The 18663-nt window shown below is 37.8% G+C and overlaps 1 protein-coding gene across 9 annotated transcripts in view; it reads right to left on the bottom strand.

The window, feature by feature from the left end:
• ATP10D (ATPase phospholipid transporting 10D (putative)) overlaps positions 1 to 18663 on the bottom strand; it is a 110377-nt gene that overhangs the window by 88128 nt on the left and 3586 nt on the right. For 3 of the 9 annotated variants that reach the window (XM_055246556.2, XM_063619490.1, XM_063619488.1), the window contains exon 2: positions 5070 to 5208. The exons of 5 other annotated variants lie outside the window; for them this stretch is intronic. The gene's annotated coding sequence lies outside the window, so the exon portion shown is untranslated. Of the gene's footprint in view, positions 1 to 5069; positions 5209 to 12783; positions 12951 to 18663 lie in introns of those variants that run through there. One more of the 9 variants, XM_063619489.1, reaches the window with a different exon arrangement.

The following is an 18663-nucleotide window of genomic DNA, read 5'->3' as shown; positions in this document are numbered from 1 at the left end:
TTGTAAAACCATATAAACAATGAGGTGCTTGAAGTTCAGTGATGATCACATAACCCAAGAAAGATGTTTTAGATCTAGATACGCTACTATCCTCAGTAATCTGCTGTCCTTAGAGGTATTGATTTACAATCTTAAAAAATTAAGTTAAAGTTTTGGAAGGAAAATGTATTAATCTTATGTAATACTCTGGAATACTCTAGTGCTTCCGTAAAGCAGGCCTGCATGATGCTAGATATTAATTTTCCCATCCAATATATCATTTACTCACAGATTATAAAACCTATAATTAAAGTTCTAAAATCTACAAGCTTTCAATTTTAGGTATGAAATCAACTAAGATCAGAATTGAAGAAATATAAATCAAGCATTGCTTGGTAAGTACTAACACTTTTGTAATAATTACTGTTTTAAAAATACTTCCACATGCCGTTTAATTTAGTTTTCACTTGATGTGGAATTTCATTTCATTTTTCAGAGAAAAAAGTAAAGTTCAAAGAATGTTTTAAAATTTTCTCAAGATGTCCAATCATTGGTTCCAACTATATAATGCTATTAATATATAAAATTTTAAATAATCAAATATTCTCATGTAAAATTACATTATTTCTAACTATAGTATTTTTTCTAGAAGATATTAAAAACTACAATCCATCACTAACAGAATGTATCTAAAATATACTAAGTTCCTTACTATACACAAATGTACTTGAAAGCAGATTTAGTTCTCAAAAGTCCTATTTCCCTTAATGAATGCTTAATGAAAAGTTTGCAGTAGGGCAGATTACCAAAGGTAAATACAGGATAATGAATTCTCTTGGGCTCAGTTAGCATTTTTAAATTCCTGAGGTCATCACCAGCCAACAATTTGAAAAATATACAAGTTCACTGGTCTAAAAGAAAAAAAAAATCTACAATCATTTCAAGATGCCCTATGTTTGTTTTGCATGATAATCTCCTGAACCTCACCCCCTAGGTTTCTTTTTTTTTTTTTTCTTTTTTTCTTTTTCTTTTGGAGACAGAGTCTTGCTCTGTCGCCCATGCTGGAGTGTAGTGGTGGGGTGGCTCGATCTTAGCTCACTGCAATCTCTGCCTCCCTGGTTCAAGCGATCCTTCCACCACAGCTTCACAAGTAGCTGGGACTATAGGCATGCACCACCATGCCCAGCTGATTTTTTTGTTGTTTCCTGTATTTTTAGTAGAGATGGGGTTTCACCATGTTGGCCAGGCTGGTCTCGAACTCTTGACCTCAGGTGATCCACCTGCCTCGGCCTCCCAAAGTGCTAGGATTACAGGTGTGAGCCACCACACCTGGCCATGAACCTCACCCCCCTAGGTTTCTGATCCAGCAGGTCTGGGATGGGGCTCAGGAGTCTGCATGTCTAACACACTTGCAGATAGTACTGATGTTGCTGGTCCTGGGGACCACACTCTGAGAATCACTACTCTACGCTAAGTAACTTTATTGCAAAATGCAGTTGGAATTAAGACTGAGCAATTTATTAGATATCACTCATGTTATTGGGAAGCCCATCTTCTTCGAATGTGTAACCTCAGCTATGCACTAATGGCTTGACAGCAGATACAAGAAGATCCTCAAGTCTAAGGTTAGAATTAACTAAAAGAGCGAAGTCTAGTTTATACAAAAGATTGTTGATGAGGTCTTAAGGATTAATTCTTTCTGCAGATTTAATACAGTTAGAATTAGTTTCAACCAACATTTCCAAAAGTTGACCAAGAAAGAACAATGAATCCTGGCCTCGATAGACTTATAAACTTCTTCTCAACCAAGATGAGAAAACACAAACAAAACGTCAAAGTTCTTATATGTTCTAAACCGTGGAAGACACAGGAGTTCTCTATCATGGTCAATAAAAGGCACAGAGAAATATCATATCTATGGATTTCTAAGAATAAGATAGGAATTGTTTCACAATAGACTTATGATATGAAAGTCTCCTTGACCTAGATCGAGACGATCCTGGCTAACACAGTGAAACCCCGTCTCTACTAAAAATGCAAAAAAATTAGCTAGGTATGGTGGCAGGTGCCTGTAGTTCCAGCTACTCAAGAGGCTGAGGCAGGAGAATGGTGTGAACCTGGGAGGTGGAGCTTGCAGTGAGCCGAGATCGCGTCACTGCACTCCAGCCTGGGCCACAGAGTAAGACTCCGTCTCAAAAAAAAAAAAAAAAAGTCTCTTTGACCTACACATCAGAGGTAGCCAGGCCTGCCTGAAGCACAGTGAGCCCTAATAAAACTTGGTCTTGCTCCAATCTGTGTCATCTGTGACCCACTTTTTCAACACTCTCTATAGAAGCTTATCACTGCAGGGAGACTGATTCCTTATCTCATAGGTCATGACAAAAGCATCAAGACGGTTTGATATCTTTGGTGGTTTCTTTGCTGCCCCAGGTGCCAACGTGACATGTTGGTATGGCTCCCTTGGTAACTACTATCCTCTATCTACAAAAAAAGGTTTTTCTTCACCTCACATAATCTTTGGAAAAGAAGGTAAGTATGAACGGTCTATGTGGATATATCTAATATGGGCTTTTGGGATGACAAGGGTCAATTTATTTTGTGGGGAAACTGTGGATCTTGAATAATGAAGTTACATAATCCTTTATATTCTCCATTGGGTGGAATGAATCAGATTTGCTGAATAAAATCACCTTGGAGTTCTTAGTGCCATTCAATATTTTCTGTGAAGTGACCTTGAACTAAACCCCCAGTAGGAGTACATATTCCATATTTTAGATATATACAAAAAGTCAGGCAAGGGTAATATGTCACCCAAAACATTGAATTAAAGTAATTAATTTTTTTTTTTTTTTAGACAGGTCTTGCTCTGATGCCCAGGCTGGAGTGCAGTGGTGTGATCACAGCTCACTGCAGCCATGACTTTCTGGGCTCAAGCTATCTTCCTGCCTCAGCTTCCCAAGTAGCTAGGATGACAGGCATGAGCCACCACGTCTAGCAAATGTTTTATTTTCTTTTGTAGAGACAGGGTCTTTAAATACTGCACAGGTTGGTCTCAAACTTCTGTGCTCAAGCAATCCTCCCACCTCGACCTCCCAAAGCACTGGGATTACAGAGGAGAGCCACTGCCCTCGGCCCTATAAGAAATTACTTTTGATAACTGGTGATTATTATCATGGGAGGAAGTGCTATATAAGTTCATAAAAAGCTAAGTCATACTACTTTTCACTTTTACCACTAACAAAGAAATATTTGTAATAGTTTTGTCACTTTTAAGGACGCTAAGTGGAAAAAGGTCAACTGTACTGAAGCACATAACCCTTACATATCTTTAGAAAAGAGTGCTTAAATTAAGTTCATTCATTTTCAATTTACTCAGCAAACATGACCTGAAAACCTACCATATGCCAGACACTGTGGTTGACGTTGGAGAAACAGAAGACGCTGTTCTACATCACAGAAGCAGCCTCTCACTCAGACTGAGGGAAGGAAACTTCCACAGCAATAAGTGACATGTTTTATTTTATTTTATTTTATTTTATTTTATTTTATTTTATTTTATTTATTTAGTTTTTAAGATGGAGTCTCGCTCTGTCACCCAGGCTGGAGTGCAGTGGTCCAGTCTTGGCTCACTGCAAACTCTGCCTCCCAGTTTCAAGTGATCCTCCTGCCTCAGCCTCCTGAGTAGCTGGGATTACAGGCATGTGCCAGCAGGCCCAGCTAAGTTTTGTCTTTTTAGTAGAGATGGGTTTTCATCATGCTGGCCAGGCTGGTCTCAAACTCCGGACCTCAAGTGATCTCCCTGCCTCGGCCTCCCAAAGTACTGGGATTACAGGTGTAATCCACTGCACCCGAGTGGCATGTTTTATATAATTCTGATGGAGAGTCAAATTAGAATTTTCACATATGACGTATTTATTTTGAGAGACATATAAAAGTAGACTGTGGTATCTAGATGCATTGTTCCATACTAGAAATAGTTACCCATTCTTACTGTTTCCAAACACGCACTCAATAAGAATTTCTTCAGTTCTGTCATGTGAGAATAAAGCTTTTATATATTTATATATAATATCACATACATATATGTATATTTAATATATGTGTAATATTACATACATACATATATTATTACACAATACGTATATGTATATTGTATATAAAAGAAAAACATGTATAATTAAAAACATACATAATCATATATATATTATCAAATATATATATATTTTATGGGTGGTCCATTCAGACATTGAAAGCTATAACGCTTTCTTCTTCAATACACTTCAGATTTTTTTTTTTTTTGAGACGGAGTCTCACTCTCTCGCCCAGGCTGGAGTGCAGTGGCGCTATCTCGGCTCACTGCAAGCTCCGCCTCCCGGGTTCACGCCATTCTCCTGCCTCAGCCTCCCGAGTAGCTGGGACTACAGGCGCCCGCCACCACACCCAGCTAATTTTTTGCATTTTTAGTAGAGACGGGGTTTCACCGTGTTAGCCAGGATGGTCTCGATCTGACCTCGTGATCCGCCCGCCTCGGCCTCCCAAAGTGCTGGGATTACAGGCGCGAGCCACCGTGCCCGGCCCAGATTTTTTTTTGAAGGGATCACATGTCCAATTATTCACCGTTTGTGAATAATTAGGCTCAAAGCTGGTTTAGGCTTACCAAAGGCAGGTGAAATGTTGCAGTTGTATATGTGTTTCTCTATGTTATTGGGAACTAAAAGAAATCTTACTCATATTTATGGTGAGTTCCTAATATGCCTTAATCTCTTTTTAAAGCTGAAAAAAACATAAACATATATGAAAATATTGATGGCAGCAATACTGTGTTTTGATCTTAGTGATCCTACATGCTTCTAAAATAATACGTTATTGAAATGACAAGATAGCATGTTTTTGAGATTTGGTTATTCAACATTAACAAATATTATTAATTTAATAGACCTAAGATCATAACAATATCTACCATTTATAGACATATACCAGGTTATATGCAAAGGATAAACATGCATTAACTTTAATCCTTACAATAAAGTACATATTATTATCTCCACTTAGTAATGAGGAAACAGATTCGGAGTGTTTGAGAAACTCACCCAAGTGGCACAGCTTAGTAAGTAGTTACTCAAGCTCCATCCAGATGTCTCATATGGAATGAGAGCCCTGGCGGCTATCAGAGGGCTCTGATACAGGGCAGTAACACTTGGATAACGAGCTGGCAGAAGGCATATAGCTCTGGCAACCCACCAAGGAATGTGAGGGTTGGGAGAGAGAATAAGAGAAGAGTGGTATTAAAAAATTAAATTTAAGTTATTTAGAGAAAAACACTAAAGGCATGCTTCATTTGAAAAAATAAAGTTAAATAAATTTAAATATTTGCATTTATTTACTTTTAAAACATTCATTTTGTATTAGGTGAGGTTACCCATTTTTACTGCTTACTGTGCCTTATAGAGGACTTTATATGTGTTTGAACTATAATTCAATACATGTAAATAAAATTTACTTTCAAATAAATGACTCACTTTTAACCTGACTCCAGCATCACTGATCCTACCCGTAAACAACCACCAACCATCTTTTCACTGCCCCGTATTCTCAAGTGGTCTTATTTCCTTCCTTACTTTAAATTTTATGGTTAATACTGTAATCACTTCCTCGTATATTCTCTCAACCAGTGAACTCCTCTCTCACTTCTTTCTTGGCAAAACCCTCACCCTGCTTACATTCACATGTAAAGCTCTATGTACTCTGTTCCAGTACCTACAGGTTGAAAGTGGCTGGAAAGAAAGGCACACCACCTTGTCAGAGTCACTTTAACGTCCTGACCACAAACTCTTAAGTTGGCTATTCACACTGACTGCGATCACACTGCATTTCCAGTCCATGTATTCTCCCACCGTCATACACGACTGTTTCACACCCTTTCCTTTCTCCTCTAACATCCAGTATCTCCCTCCTGACTTTCTTCCTGGTGATGACCTTGTTTCTATCTTACTGAGAAAACCAAGGCCATCCAAAGAGAACTTCCACAAGTTCCTCCAGCATAGACCTCTTTCCAAAACTTCAGACTGATGCCCAGGAGGTAGCCCATCTCCAGACAGTAACAAGTGCAAATGGAGGTCCAAGCACTCTCCCCCAAACTGCTTCTCCCCCAGATTAGCCCTGTCAGCTGATGGCAGCTCCCTTCTTGTAGATGCTAAGCCCAAAAACTTTTGAGTCATCCTTGGTTTCTTTCACTTACAACTCACATCACGTCAGTCCGCAAATTCTGTTGACTCTTCCCTTAAACTATATCCAGAATCTTACCACTTCTCATCACCTTTATGACAATCAACCTGATCCACCATTATCAGTCTAGTCCTGGTATAACCTAATTTAGATCCTGACAATTTCACAACTTAAAACTCTCTAAAGGCTCCCATATAATTACAGTAGCCACCTCCAGTGCTCCATATGATCTGCCTCTTGTTATTCTCCTTTTCTGCTTTACTTTTCATAAAACCTTTATGTCACTTTCTAACAATGCATAATTTACTTTGGTATTTTAGCTTTTGTCTGTCTCCCTCCTCCATCAGCATAGAAATTTCCGTCTTTTTGGTACACTGATATGGCCTAGGCCTGGAAGAGTACAATATCAGGCACCGAGTAGATTTTCAATGAATATTTGTGGAATGAACCCAAGAATGAATGAGTAAAATAACACCCCTCTTATATGCAGCAAAGACTAGAATACCTTTAACAATCTTATACACACTGCCCCTAAATGTGATATAATAACAGGCATTTCATGGTATGTAGCTCACTACAGCTCTCATTATGCATGCTGAAGTTATTATAGTTCACATTAAGATCTAGAGCATGTGGTCCTAAAATGGACACTAACGAAACTCTGCAACAGGAAGACATAAAAAAGGAAATAAAACAAGTAGGACTTATTTTTAGAAATAGCTGAAGTATTTAAATTTTATTGTTCTAACACTCTCCAGGAGGAAGTTATTCTGAGTAACCTTTTTGAAGACAGTTTAAGGTTTATCTTTTAAAGTATCAAAACAATTTCGTCCAGGATAGAAATCATTATACAATGTGTACCCAATTTTCCTATTTGACACAGCATTTTAAATAAATTTTCTTCTCTGACAATCCAGCACCAATGCTCTGAGCACAAGCGTATTCTTTATAGTGATGCCTTCAGGGTCTTCAAAGTATTTCCATAAGGTTTTCTTCCAGTACCTGAAAACCTCCTTGTTTTGAATAGTTATACAGGCTTTTCCCCATCAGCTGTCCAAATCTGTCTTTATGGAGATTTAAGTTTTACTTCCAACTACCTTACAATAATTAAGAAATGTAAATAAATGACCCCAGTGGTCTTCAGGAAGTAGAAGATAAAAATTCAGCAAGATTTATTTAGTGAAATCTATTTTCACTATTTAGAGATTTCTTTTCCTTATATTTGTTAGAAAATAGGTACTGAAAGGCTACCATTGCCAACCAGGTACTTTTCCAGGCATTGAAACCAATGTGATGGGAATTCCCATGTGAACTCCATGGTTTCTGTCCTCCAGGAGTACAGAGTCTAGTAAAGGGATCAGGCAGGAACCTCATGAGGTTCCCTCATTACCTGAAATACTTAAGAAATTAATTCCCATAAGACAAACTTTGATAAGTATGTGGCCAAGCTTCAGACCACAAAACGGTAAGAGCATTAAAAGACTAACCGATAGATAAACAGTTAAGTTTCAAAATGAAGCTAGCACACAGATACGTGCTCATTTAAAAACCAGAGCCAAAATATGTATTTGAACTGGCAGAAGAACACAAATTTCCCGGTGTGTGATCTTTACTCATTCACACTAAGGAAGGCAAACTCCAGCTTCATGTGATAAGTTGTGTATGTATATAAAACATGATAAACACACTGGATTGTGATTCTAAACAGAATCTTTACAAGATTATTAGGACGATAAAGGAGAATGAGCTAAAATGATTTAATACCCGTTTCTCCTACAAGGCCATCTTGTTTACTGTTTTAACCAATAACTGGACAATGCCTGGCATATAACATGCCCTCAATGAATACTTTTCAGTGAATTAACAAACATTAATCAGGTTCTTGTTGCTATACCATGCATCCCAAAAAATGTTCTTCAAATGGGATGAATCTTAAGAGAATGAGGGACAATCCATGTATAATAAGTATTATTGCATGAAGGAATAGGTAGGTTCCTTTGCTGGAGATATACTTGGTTAATTCTATCTTGACCCTTAAAATGGCCTAACACTTTTGCTGGAGAAAGTAATTATGTTTGTCCTCAGACTACTGATGACTTAAGTTGTATTAGAGCAGTGGTCCTCAAATGGGGCCAATTGTACCTCCCCTTCCAGCCCCCTAGGACATGTGCTAATATCTGGAGATATTTTTGGTTGTGGAAAGAAGCCAGAGATGCTGTTAAATATGCAGCAATGCACAGGACAATCCTGCACAACAAGTAATTATCTAGTCCCAAATGTCAAGAAATGCTGCTGCTGAGAAACGCTGGGTTAAAACAAGCCATCACATTTGTCCAAGGGAGAGGTAAGTGGCACAGTGGAAAGAACAGAGCATTTCGGAGTCATGGGTTCAAATTCTGGCTCTCCCACTCGGCCCTAGTGGGACTTCTTATGACCCTCAGTTTTCCAATGAGGAAAATGGCAATGATATCATCTGCTCTGTAGGATTGTTGTGAGAAGTTAATGGGAATGTAAGTAAGATATCTGACATATAATAGATTAACAAATGGTAGCTATTCTTTTATAAGAATACGTATGAATTGTTTGAGGCCAACATTTCTTCAAAGTAGGAAAAGCATTTTAAAGATGCTTAACAACTTAAACAAAAAACTCAGTATGTTAAAGCCGGAAAAAAATGTTAATATCCAACTAAATATTTTACACAGAAGAAAACAGAGGTTTGGAAAGAATGACTTACCCAAGATTATACAACAAGTTACTGGCAATTCACATACAATAATCCTGCTGTTTGCTCCACTACCATTTTCTTATTCATGCATATATAGATAGGATTTTATTAATTCTTAAAATATGTCATTATTTATGAATGTCATAAATTATTTAAGTCAATTTGAACACAATATTATTATGTTTTCCAGAATTTTATACACTAGCATGATTCAACTATAAAATAAGCTAAGAGTTCTACAGATAGGTACTTATCCTAACATTTTCACAGCCTATTTGAGCTAATCTGTGGAATCTGCCCCATTGTTTCAGTATCACCCTAACAAGTTCCATTATTACTCACAATGATCTATTTTTTTTTTATTCGAGATGGAGTTTTGCTCTTGTTGTCCAGGCTGGAGTGCAATGGCGCAATCTCAGCTCACCGCAACATTGGCCTCCCCGGTTCAAGCGATTCTCTTGCCTCAGCCTCCTGAGTAGCTAGGATTACAGGCATGTGCCACCACGCCCGGCTAATTCTGTATTTTTAGTAGAGACAGGATTTCTCCACGTTGATCAGGCTGGTCTCGAACTCCCGACTTCAGGCAATCTGCCCATCTTAGCCTCCTAAAGTGCTGGGATTACACGCATGAGCCACCGTGCCCGGCTACAATGGTCTATTTTTTAAATTAATATTTTACAGGCCGGGTGCGGTGGCTCACACCTGTAATCCCAGTAATTTGGGAGGCGGAGGCGGGAGGATCGCCTGAGGTCAGAAGTTTGACACCAGCCTGGCCAGTGTGGTGAAATCCCGTTTCTACTAAAAATACAAAAATTAGCCGATTGTGGTAGCGGGCGACTGTAATCACAGCTACTCAGGAGGCTGAGGCATGAGAATCACTCGAACCCAGGAGGCGGAGGTTACAGTGAGCTGAGATCATACCACTGCACTCCAGCCTGGTCAGTAGGGTGAAACTCAGTCTCGAAAATTAATTAATTAATTAATTAATTAATATCTTGTAAGATAAACATTAAAAATTATTCATTTCTGGTTTAATAGTCACATGAATAGCACAGTTAGAAAAAAAGAACCCACATACTATAAATATATAGGAAAAAAATATTTTCAACTTCAGTAGTAACCTAAAAAAAGAATTTAAGACAGAGTTGGCATTTTTTTTGACTCTGAATGTAGAATGTAGCAAAGGGTTTCTTTATACATAATGCTCAATGAAGGCATACATTCATATAGTTTTGGGGGACTTTAACCTGCTCTTACTTCTCTAGACCCATAGGATAATATGCCCTAAAAATGTCCTCTCTGGCCCTCGGTAGAAATATACTCAACTCAGCCTTAGAAAGTCACTACACAGCCGGGCACAGTGGCTCACGTCTGTAATCCCAGCACTTTGGGAGGCCGAGGCGGGTGGATCACCTGAGGTCGGGAGTTCGAGACCAGCCTGACCAACATGGAGAAACCCCATCTCTACTAAAAATACAAAATTAGCCGGTCGTGGTGGCGCATGCCTGTAATCCCAGCTACTCCAGAGGCTGAGGCAGGAGAATCGCTTGAACTCGCGAGGCAGAGGTTGCTGTGAGCTGAGATCACGCCACTGCACTCCAGCCTGGGCAACAAGAGCAAAACTCCGTCTCAAAAAAACAGAAAGAAAGTCACTATACAAATGTTGAGAAATAGAGAAATTGTTGACTGCATTATATCTAATTGTGTTAAATCTATTTCTAACGGAAATATAAGACAGCTGTTAAAAATGATGTTTAGGCTGGGCATGGTGGCTCACACCTGTAATTCTAACACTTTAGGAGGCCAAGGTGGGCAGATCACCTGAGGTCAGGAGTTTGCGACCAGCCTGACCAACATGGAGAAACCCCATCTCTACTAAAAATACAAAATTAGCCAGGTACAGTGGCACATGCCGGTAATCCCAGCTTCTGGGGAGGCTGAGGCAGAAGAATCTCTTGAACGCGGGAGCTGGAGGTTGCAGTGAGCCGAGATTGCCCCATCGCACTCCAGCCTGAGCAACAAGAGCGAAACTCCATTTATAAAAAAAAAAAAAAAAGTTGCTTAAAAGAATTTTTAATGACTCATAAAATGCTTAAAGTTTATAAAGTTTGAAAGCATGATTTAGACCTGTATACAAGTATAATCTCAACTATGAATATATACAATATATAAACATGGAAGAATTTCAAATAAAATATTTTTAAAATCATTAACAGTGGTTATTTTGAGATAGTCTATTAATAGCAGATTTTAATTTTTTCAGCGTTTTTATACTCTCCATGTTTTTTTACCATTAACACATATACTTATTTTGGAATTAGAAAACAGATCATTTTAACCAAAAAGTTAAATTTTGATTAAACTTCACATAATCATGAAGCCTATACACAGAACTTAATGTACTGCTTTTACATTTAAGATGTGGGAAAGAGGGGCATTCCTTTAAGTCTTTTTTTCTTTCCTTTTTTTTAAAGCACAACTTCATAAAATGCAAGCCAAGCGTGCTGCCTCAACACTGAAAATGAATGTTCACACATAAGGCCATGGGTAACGTGTACATACTAATAATGCTATACTCAATATTAAACCAGAAATTATGTTTAACTCAGTATATAAGTTTCTGGACATATAAGTTAAACATAGTTTAGTGTATAAGCTTCTTGATAAAGGCAAATATATATGTTCCTGCAAAGAAGCATTACATGTAATTATAAATGTCGCAAAGCTAATTAATTAAAGCATTCAGTTTGGGGTTTTTGTTTTTTGTTTTTACCAAAAGATAATTACTAAAAGTTACCTTATAAATGTCTGGCTAAATTGCAATAAATAGCATATTTAAATGCGGATATAGTTTTGGGAGACTCTTCTTTCTGAAAATTAGTTGTGAAAATAGAATTTAAATGGTAGTCTGCAAAAGAAAGCTCAGATAATTGCTTCAATAAAACATTTTTACGCCTATACTTATGTAGGGCATATAGAGTTTTTGATGTGAAAGTAATACACAAATCTCAAAAATAAGTCAGTTATACTTTTCAAATATCACCTTCACTGATCTTTAGAAAATTAAAGTCAGTGGGAAAATAAAAGTTTGTAGGTAAGAAAATTTTCAATTCCTAATTAAGAGCCTATTTCAAAATTCTTTCTGCTTATTTCTAATATCTTCATAACATGACCAATCTACAACATTCCAAAGTGACCATATTCAACATCACATGGGCCCATTAAGATAAAGCGAGCTGGGATATAGAATTTCCAGCAATAAATGAGGTACTTAATCTAACTTTATTAGATCCAAAGTATATTAAAAGAATACAGCCTATGTTGTTTACAGATGCACTATGAAAATATTTTTCTGCTTGGATTTTAATTTTACAGAGTTAATTAATTACAACTTTAATGGTCACAGTAGGTGTGTCATTCCTTACCACTTCAAAAGCATGCAGGATCGCTAAGAAAACTTGATTCCCTAGGCACAAACTCTCTACTGAAAGTCATAAGATTCACATTTGCTTCTTTCAATCATTATCCCCAAATATAGCCAAGATCAAATAGCTGGGGGGAAAAAGTCTTATTCTTTTTCCCTTATGAAACATTTGCACAAAAGTTTAGTTTAATTCTGTTTTTTTTTTTTAAAGGGAATCTGTTGCCAAGAAGCAAATAATAACATAAAACCTATCCAACACAAACCTTTAAGTGTTCAATATTGTGTTTCTGACTGTCGTTTTCAGTTTCACGTATTAAATTAATGACTTTTGCAGCCAGCTTAGTAATAACACAGAGGTATCCGAAACAGCACACAGGAAAGTAAATGAAATCCCCTTTCCCAGAGACCTTTTAAGTCAGGTACCTACCTGTCAAAGCCCAGTGAATATACTGGCCTGCTCACCTGAGGATCTTACTCCAAGCCTGTGGTGTCCAGCTTTATCACAGATCAGAATCACATAGAGAGCTTGTTAAAACACAGATTCTGCCCTCCCTGCCGCCCCCTCCCCAACCCAAGCACACAATCACACCAGTTTCTCTGATTCCGTAGCTCTGCAGTGGCCTGATAATTTGCATTCTAACAAGCTCAAGTGATACCGATGGGGCCTACTCTGGGGGCCACACTTTGAAAACCATAGACCTAGGCAGCTCAAATCTACTCTGGACTTATTTTTAATTAATGAATGCAGATGCTCATTCATAAACCCATGGTAAATTGAAAATATCATAAGTCAAAAGTGCATGTCATACACTAACCTACTGAACATCACAGCTTAGCCAAGCTTACTTTAAATGTGCTCAGAACACTTACATTAACATATAGTTGGACAAAGTCATCTAACACAAAGCCTACTTTATAATCAAGTGTTAAATATCTCATGTACTTTACTGAATACTATACTGGAAGCGAAAGACAGAATGGTTGTATGGGAACTTGAAGTATGGTTTCTACTAAATGTGTATCTCTTTTGCATCATCATAAACTGGAAAAATCATAAGTTGAACCATCATAAGTCAGGGACTGCGTATATTCCCCATGAAGACATTACCATTAAATATGATTTTTATGCAGCTAATCTTTCCCATACCAATGATGTATATATTATTGCTTAAATTATCAGTGAAACTACTTTTCTTATATACAAGAAATAGGGCAATTATTTTCTGTTTGGGTAACTACAGAAGTTTTTAAAAAGCAAAGGAAAATAACATGCTTAAAAGAAAGATAAATGGTAAGAGATAAAAAGAATAATGAATAGGAAAGTAGAGTTATTTGTAGCTGAAATGGAAAGAATTTAGGCCCCAAAAAACTGTAAGATCAAAGGTTATATCAATAGACTACATCAAAGGTTTTCTAAAGGTCTCCCACAGATTATTACCTCAAGCAATACAGATGAGGCAAATAAGCACATTAGAGACTAAAATTCTGAATTATATTCTGTTATTTTCTTTAAAGAATATAGCATATTACTGGGTATGTGATGAAGATAGATAGGTGGTAACATTAGTTATTTTGTTTAAACTATAAAAAGGAAAATTCAGTCTGATAGATGAAAGATTTAATTAATTTCTAAAATGTATTAAAGATTTTCTTTTGGAAGCTAGTGGATGAATTAATATTAATGTATTATAATTATTACGTAGAGAAGCATTATTTCACAGTGGCTAAAAATTACTTCAGCACATGACTTAATGCAATGAAAGCATGAATTACACATGTCAATTACTTAAACTGTCTCAACACATACATTTAAACTGTACCTGAGGCCTATAAGTATTACTAAGAATAGTATATAAACACAAATAAGAGGCAGATCAAAACTACAAATGGTATTAAAAACAAGTTGATCTTCATTGGAATTATAAAATAGATTCATGATAAATACCCGATCCCAATAATTTACTCAATGGTACCTACACATCACACTACATTTATTTTGAATAAGTACTGAAAATATAATTAGCTATTTTCAAAACTGCAACAAATTGCTAGTAGCAATTAGCAGAATGAACACAAGTTTGGCAAACAGATTCACAGTTGTCCCTTTACCACAAGCTTTTAGCCTTTCTGAGCATCAGTTTCCAAATCTGTAAAATGGAAATAATACCACCACCTCACACAATTTTGTCAAGAGATTTATTAAACGATGCACTGTGCCGGCTGGGCACGGTGGCTCACGCCTGTAATCCCAGCACTTTGGGAGGCCGAGGCGGGCGGATCACGAGGTCAGGAGATCGAGACCACGGTGAAACCCCGTCTCTACTAAAAATACAAAAAATTAGCCAGGCGTGGTGGCGGGCGCCTGTAGTCCCAGCTACTCGGAGAGGCTGAGGCAGGAGAATGACGTGAACCTGGGAGGCGGAGCTTGCAGTGAGCCGAGATCGCGCCACTGCACTCCTGCCTGGGCGACAGAGCGAGACTCCGTCTCAAAAAAAAAAAAAGAAAAAAACAACAAAAAAAAACAATGCACTGTGCCTAACACACTGAAGGTGCTCAGTAATTTCAATCTTTCAACTAATATTTTTGGCACTCCTACTATATGCCAGGCATTGTTATCGATACTGGAAATAAACCAGGGAACAAAACAGACAAAATTATCTGCCTTCTAGGAGTTTATTTTCTATGGTACATTTATTTTACCTTGTCCTAGGCACGGTGCTGAGTGCTTTGGGAATGAATAAACTAGCCCCAGAACAGGTCAAGTATTTAGTTCAATAAAAAAGATAAAACTAGGATAATCGTGCAGTATATGAATTTAAGGAAACCAGAAAGTCTTATGAGAAAGCATGGTACGAGGTCAGAGGATAGAAAGGGAGAAGAGGAAAGGCTTCCCAGAAAAGAAGGTATTACAAGTGAGCCTTGGGAAATGTTTAGAATCCTGACAGAAGAGATTTAAAGATTTTAGAAACGGTAATATGAATACAGGCAAGGGGGCAAGGAGGGTGGAGGCTGTTTATTTAAGTAACAATGAGTAGTTCAATATGGCTGCAGTTTCAAGTACAAATTAAGAAGTGATGGGAAATTAAATGAAAATCTAGGCTGGGACCAAACTGAAGCCCTGACTTGCTAAGATGAAGAATATGGGAAATCGCCAAAGATATCTGAGAAGAGTGTCATATGATATGGACATTTATAATATTTATTTGCATTTGCTTTCGGCCAGAACCGCCATCTTCCAGTAATTCGCCAAAATGACAAACACAAAGGGAAAGTGGAGAGGCACCCCATACATGTTCTCCGGGCCTTTTAGAAAACATGGAGTTGTTCCTTTGGCCACATACCTGTGAATCTATAAGAGAGGTGATATTGGAGATATCAAGGGAATGGGTACTGTTCAAAAAGGAATGCCCCACCAGTGTTACCACGGCAAAACCGGAAGAGTCTACAACGTTCCCCAGTGTGCTGTTGGCATTGTTGTAAACAAGTTAAGTTAAGGGCAAGATTCTTGCCAAGAGAATTAATATGCGTATTGAGCACATTAAGCACTCTAATGGGCGAGATACCTTCCTGAAACCCATGAAGGACAATGATCAGAAAAAGAAAGAAGCCTAAGAGAAAAGTACCTGGGTTGAGCTGAAGCACCAGCCTACTCCACCCAGAGAAGCACACTTTGTGAGAGCCAATGGGAAGGAGCCTGAGCTGCTGCAACCTCTTCCCTGTGAACACATGGCATCAGAGGTATTAACAAGATAAATAACATAAGAGACTTCTGACTGAAAACAAAAAAAAAGACGTATTTGCAAGAAGTGTGAACGATAATTGAAATGAGGGAGAAAAGGAAGGACAAGTCATCTGGAAACCCTGAATAATGTGCTTCACAACACAGTTTACCAATTACCTAACAAGGAGTAGGATCATTAGAGACTTCCTAAGGCATCTCTGAGCACACATCTGTGACAACAGTAATCCTACTGGCTGACAAGGGCAACACAACAATCTGGCATGAGCCACACTCTCGTGTTCTTCACTTGCCCTATACCACCCATGCTTGCTCCACTCCTGTCCTCTGCCTGTTACCAATCCTACATCCTAATACTACATATCCACATATTCCTATCATCAACTCATCCATCCCGACCATGACCCAAATCAAGCAGGCAAAGAAGATGTGACAAATTGGGCATCTGGGACCACCATACTTCTTCTCATGCACCAGCCTGATTCAAATGAAGTGAGACAAGTTGGGAGCAGAAAGCCACTCTGGGACTCAAAGTAAAAATTACCTTTCAAAGTTTCCATATCCCATTGAAAGCATTTCACTTTTTTCTTAGTCCTTGGTTTAGGGATCTTAAAATTATGATAATGCTTCAGATTCAGGCAATTTTTTTTCTACCTTGGCAAAGCAGAAATGTTGATTTCTAGCTAAAGGACATCACAGATAAATAGAATATTTGTGAAGAAAACATCTGAGGACATCTCTCTAGGAAAGAATTTAGTAAAGAAGAAGGGATGTTATAATTTAAAATGTTAACTAAAACCTTCTAACTATATTATTATAGTCTAATTAAGGGGAAATCAAAATTTAAAAACACATGCTAAGTAGTTATGAATCCTATAAATCGAAGAAAAAGATTTCACAACATTTTGAGACAGGTCAAAACTGATTTTCACTTTCCTTCTCATAACCAAGAAAATTATGATTTGTATTACCTAGACTACCTAGAGTTAAAACCTTGTAAGTTTTTTTTTTTTTTTTTTTTTTTTTTTTTTGAGACGGAGTCTCGCTCTGTCACCCAGGCTGGAGTGCAGTGGCGCGATCTCGGCTCACTGCAAGCTCCGCCTCCCGGGTTCACGCCATTCTCCTGCCTCAGCCTCTCCGAGTAGCTGGGACTACAGGCGCCCGCCACCACGCCCGGCTAATTTTTTGTATTTTTAGTAGAGACGGGGTTTCACCGTGGTCTCGATCTCCTGACCTCGTGATCTGCCCTCCTCGGCCTCCCAAAGTGCTGGGATTACAAGCGTGAGCCACCGCGCCCGGCCAAAACCTTGTAAGTTTTACCAAGAAGAATGTAGTGGTACCCATCTTCCTCATTCAAAAAGGTCTTAAGCTGAATAAGCAGATTTTAGAAAAAGAAATTAAGGAGTATTTAATTAAAATCTATCAGCCCTGGGCCCTGGCAAGTGAAATCAACAGGAAATTAAAGGGAAGTAAAGCTCAAATCTGTTCAACACTGCTTATTATTTTAGAAAATAGATGGAGGCGAAACAGTGAATGTGAGCAGAATAGCTTTGTTTTGTGATTTCCCTTATAATCCAAATGTTCTCATCAGAAAAATAATTCAGAAATAATGATACCTAACACAAAAGTACACACAAGAAGGGAGACGGGGGACTTTGTGAAAGAGGGGATATATAATATCATATATGTGCTCTTTATACTAGGACAAATTGCTTTATTAGGATAGTGACTTGTTTTCTCTGATAACTAAAATATATTCACTGCAGAAATTTTAGAAATTATATATTAACACCATGAGAAAAATACAAATCAACTATAATCCTACCACCCAAATATAAATACTATTAACCTTTGGTTTATTCCCCACCAATAAATTGGTTGCTGTGCATAGGTTGATTTTTTTTTCAAAACTAGGAATCATTTTGTAACTTGCTTTTATCCACTTCTCATACCATAAACATTTTTCCACGTCATGAATATTTTCTCATATTACTGAATAGTTTTCCAAACAAAATGATACATTTTGATTTGTTGTCCACGTTTGTTAATGTGATGTGTGGAAATGTGGTAATTTATCGCTATGCTGGGATTCTTTGATTATTGGGAGGTTAACATCCCCCCTACCCTAACCTTAGACAATTAAAATTTTTTGTCTTTTGTGAATTGCTCATTTATATCTATTTCTCATTGGGGATCATTTGTATAGCAGTATTCATCTGTCTCTGCCTTAGTCCATTTGGGCTGCTATAACAAATTACCATAAACTAGGTAATTTGTAAACAATCAAAAGTTATTTCCTAAAGTTCTAGAGGCTGGGAAGTCCAACATCAAGGCGCCAGCAGATATTGTGTCTGGTGAGAGCTCACTTTCTGATTCATAGGTGGCACCGTCTCACTGCATCCTCCCATGGTGGAAGGGGCAAGGCAGCTCTTTGTGGCCTCTTTTATGAGGGCACTGATCCCATTCATGAGGAATCCTTTCTCATAATCTAATCATATTCCAAAGGCTGTACCTCCTACTACCATCACACTGGGGACTGGGAATCAACATATGAATTCAGAAAGGGAG

Source organism: Symphalangus syndactylus, chromosome 16 (genome assembly GCF_028878055.3).
Source record: "Symphalangus syndactylus isolate Jambi chromosome 16, NHGRI_mSymSyn1-v2.1_pri, whole genome shotgun sequence".
In the NCBI taxonomy this organism is placed as follows: Eukaryota; Metazoa; Chordata; class Mammalia; order Primates; family Hylobatidae; genus Symphalangus; species Symphalangus syndactylus.
The sequence above is the reverse complement of the archived record's forward strand: the minus strand, read 5'-3'. Positions and strand labels throughout refer to the sequence as shown.